Source organism: Diachasmimorpha longicaudata, chromosome 6, assembly GCF_034640455.1.
Source record: "Diachasmimorpha longicaudata isolate KC_UGA_2023 chromosome 6, iyDiaLong2, whole genome shotgun sequence".
Taxonomy (NCBI): domain Eukaryota; kingdom Metazoa; phylum Arthropoda; class Insecta; order Hymenoptera; family Braconidae; genus Diachasmimorpha; species Diachasmimorpha longicaudata.
This window is the reverse complement of record NC_087230.1, coordinates 5,979,075-5,983,453: the sequence shown is the minus strand read 5'-3', so window position 1 is coordinate 5,983,453 and position 4,379 is coordinate 5,979,075. Positions and strand designations below refer to the sequence as shown.

The window sequence follows — 4,379 nt, the reverse complement described above, 5'->3', positions numbered from 1 at the left end:
TTCGCTGCTAATGATCTGCTGATGATATTTAGTGCTGGTCGCCCATAAACCGAGCGACCGGGTGGGCACTATGCGCTTCTGTACGATTAAAAATAACTGCAGTGTCAGGGAACCATCTGGGAGAATTTTCATGAACCACCAATAACCGGTTTATTCAGAAATGACTTTATGCAAATGATTGAGTAAAATATGGGCATTCGCATACAGCCAGTCAACCACACGATGCAGTGGAGATAGTGTACAACAACATATTCAGACATTAATCTATGTATGAAAATACCTGATTAGAGCGAGGGGTGCAAAGAGGCGTCATTTATTCTGATGAAGGTAAAAAGTCTTCATTGAAAGAAATTGATTATCTCGACGATGTTAAATGTGCTATGGACAGTATTAATCTCTTATCGGGAATGTCTTTCTGACGCAGAGAAAACGCACATTAATCATTGACTCGCCGTTGCTATTGGAAAAAAATATTTGTTTTGCAAAATCCTAAACTTTTCTAATGGCATTCCATTTATTTGTCTGGTATTAGTAATAATAATCAATTTAAAAGAGTGGGGTGAGAAAGGGAGAGAAAAATTTCTTTAGAAATTACGTACCTGTTCCGTAATTTGCCAGTCAAAATAATATTCGGTAAAAATAACGAAACAGGTACGCACTTTTTCAATGAACTTTCAGAAAAAAGTGTGGAACGTTCAGTGAAAACCTACGTAAATGTACCGTGATTTTTAAAGAATTTTTTTCTCCGTGTGGGTGTGAAAAAAAATTTGAAATTTACACAGATAAAAAAAAGAAATTGGAATCATCTTTAAGAGCGAAAATTTTCTAAAAGTAAATTGTAGGCCGAGTATTTAAAGTCTTTAAAAATTCAAGCGACGATGAAAAATTTAACGACTGGATGAATAACTCCTGGCGCCGCGATATCCCGGCCGATTCAGCCCACTTCCACATGCCCGCTGGTGTCTCAAATAGACTTGAAATGCCCGAATCGTTCGAACAATGCTTGCCTAGTCACGTTAGTATTCGAGAGCTCGTCTTATTAAGTTGGCACTCATCCGTCATTCCAAGTGTCTCACCCGAAAGTTTGTTTTCTCAGTCCGTCCTCACGTTTGAAGATTTCCCCGTAGCAGGAAATGAAAATGATAATTCTAATTCATCACGCGTGAGTACAGCCCTCGTCCACCCCCACATCCCTCTACCCCTCCAATTTACACGTTACCATAACGAAATTCAAAATTCTGCTGCAACGAGAATATACAAGTGATAGTGAAATTTTATTCCCCTCTTCGTGTTCAGCCCTTCCGCACTGCATTGTGAACACACAATGACAGGAATAATAATCGCGTCCGTATGCCGATCGGCATTCGAAACATTAAAATGATTACAGCGTACGACCAAACCCACCAAATTAATGGGAATTAGCAAAAGCCCCCGCAGCAGTCGCGAGAGTCCGACGCGACTGCTGTGGTTGGATCTCACTACACAGTTATATATACATACGCACATGGCCTACGTTGCATCTCCACCGTCACACAATGCCGCTTGCTAGGGTATAACGGGTTAGGTTTACGGATGCACGCGCGCATGATTTATCATGGCTATTAGCCGTTGCTACCGACAATAAGTAACGAGATCCTGGACCGGGCTATTTTGTACAATTCGAAAATATCCATGTCCGAAACATCGTCGACATTGCTAAATGGCTGGTGACTTCCTGCAGAGCCATCGAATTAAGAAAATGCCGAATGGAAAATTACTACTCCATTTTTGAGTGAAAAAACTTGACAAAATCCGATTTCCAGGCAATTTTCTGTTAATAAATCAGCCGATTGCCTTAAGAACTCGACGTGATTTGATTGTTCATGAGGGGCAGTAAATTATTCATGAAAATATGAAATTTTAGATAAAAGTTAGACCTCCAGGGGGCAAAATGAGGGATGAGGGTTAGTGGTATCAGAAAAATTAGCCTCCCAAATCTAATCTTTCCCACAAAGCTTGATCTAAAAAATGGTTGATCGCCATTTTGTCTCCCATTTCGCCCTCTGAAGGCCTAATTTTCATCCCAAATTTCGTTCCGTGTAGACAAATCAAAATTTTAAAAGCATTATCCAATATTCCGTCAATGAATTCATCAGCGAATCGAAAGCACTAAGTCCAGTCAATAATATCTTGCGTTATTCAGTGGAGGGAGCGCAATACCAGTTGAATATACGACAGGGGAAGGTACATCACTCTAACGCGAATGCAGAGGTTTGGGGCGATTCAGCGTAATCGAGGAGGAGTGCTTCGAGAGTTTAAAAAAAAAGGTATGAAAGATAGAGCTTGGCACGCGAGTCTCGCAATTCTCGTTTCATCGCTCGTGTTATCAGTTTCAGGTCAGCCCATTAAAAACCGTAAAGCCCTTCTACCTCCCCCACACTGGCATCGGTATAGAGAATGGGTATATCGTTTCACACTCCATGTATGTTTACGATTACTGTTATTCCCATGTCGCTGGTGCAGTCGCCCTCAAAACTGCAATAGTGAGATAACCGTTTTCGTTGCTCTAGTAGACACCAACTCTCGTCTCCAGTGTACCTCCACTATTTTCACGATAATCCGATGAGTCGCTTCAGATCATCTTTCAGGGGCCATCTTTTCTGGACTATAATTTGTGGGCTTCTATACACACACACTTCCATCTCAATGTCGTTAAAATACACAGCAAGTCCACTGAGTGCTTCGTAAAAAAATAGATTGGAGTTGCAGTAATGAAAATTATGGAGCTTTAATAAGCAAACTAAATGCTGATGAGGTTTATAACGTGTGGGGATGGTATGACGGACAGATATCCTTTGAATATTTTTTTATTATTGTCAAAACTAAAATATTGCTCATAATGACACCATCGATATAATTCCGAATTCTTAATTTACATTCTCTTAAATGCTGGAAAATTAATTGTATACTTTTGTGTGTAGAGAATAGAATAGAGAACTTACAGTACTTTGGTTTTTTCTAGTTATATGATGTGATCTTTTAAATAACTTTGCATAAAAACCACTGTCCATTTTGCCCTGTCTACCCTATTACACGTTATGCCCTCAAAATCCACTCATCATTTTTAAGTATTGTATGGTGAAATGTGTTTACAGCCAGTTGTGAAAAACAAAGTATGAAATCTAATTAAAATCCCGTCTCTAGCAAGTCACGAGACTACCGAGGCTCGTATATATGTACGAAAATTCCCAGAGGGGAATCGTTTTCGTGGCACTGACGACAAGAGCGACGGGCAGTTTAATTCCAGACAGCCTGCAGAGAATCTTGCGTTGATCCAGCTCAGAAACGACCATCTATTTCTTCCTTTTCATTCTTTTCTCGGATTTTCTCATTCTACGCTACCCCACCGCCACTATTCACATTAATTCCCCTTATTCCCGGAAGGAAAACAAATTTGAGCTACTTAGCTGATGAAAAAGGTGCTCGTGCATGAACACTGAGGTATCGACAACAAAATTTCAGGAGTCGGCCACGAAATAGGTATTGACGGTTTGCAAATATTAATAGTAATGTGGAAGGCAATTGAAGACTTCTCTTTGACATGAATTTTTCTGCAATTGAATGTAAACTTTGACTGTTGGCTATCAGAACGATGTTATGTAGAAATTTCCTGGAGAACTAAGTTTTGGAGAATAAAGTAGAGATGGAATATGTGTCTCTATTCAGTAGAGGATAAAAACTTCTCGCTCCATAAATTTAAATCATAATCATATGTGCATATACTACCACTCGTATTTGGCACGAGTTATCGGTACCAAATGAGTTAAAAAATTCTGAAATATATTCACGTGCCAAAAACAGTAAAAACAACTCGGCAAGTGAGTAATTTCAACTTGTATAGATCACTTGATAACAATAATTTTTCAGATAAGTTCAGAAGTTAAAGCACAAATAAAAATAGAAGTACCATTTTACCCCAGTCGCCCCTATGTGCCGTGAAACTTGGAACTCTTCAAAACCCATTAATATTTCACATTTATTCGCCGAGAGACTATCGCTGTGGTTTGTAATATGTTATCGAATTAGCTCTGACCAGTGCTCGTGAATCGCTTAGGTGGAAGAAAAAAAATATCGACAGAAGGTGAATGTACGTTCACACAACTTATATTACCCGAGAACAAGACCAGTGACCAGGGAGCGGGCATTTATTTCCATGTACGAATATATACGATTGAAATTACCATAAGACAGCCGTTACAGTTCACCGAGGAAATACGCGAAAAGAGAAGTAGCTGAACGACTCGTTCATACAGAGGGTAAGTAACGGCATTGAACCTTTGACACTGGGGACTATAACACGTTTAACCTGTGCTCCACCTCTTTCGCCACCCACTGTCCGT

The 4,379-nt window shown here is 39.6% G+C and overlaps 1 long non-coding RNA gene across 1 annotated transcript; it reads left to right on the top strand.

Moving 5' to 3' along the window:
• The first annotated feature begins 1,033 nt into the window (after positions 1-1,033).
• LOC135163623 (uncharacterized) lies at positions 1,034-3,165 on the top strand. The gene is made up of 3 exons (XR_010299155.1): positions 1,034-1,162; positions 2,183-2,306; positions 2,370-3,165. It is a non-coding gene; the product is annotated as an uncharacterized LOC135163623 (long non-coding RNA).
• The last annotated feature ends 1,214 nt before the right edge of the window (positions 3,166-4,379 follow it).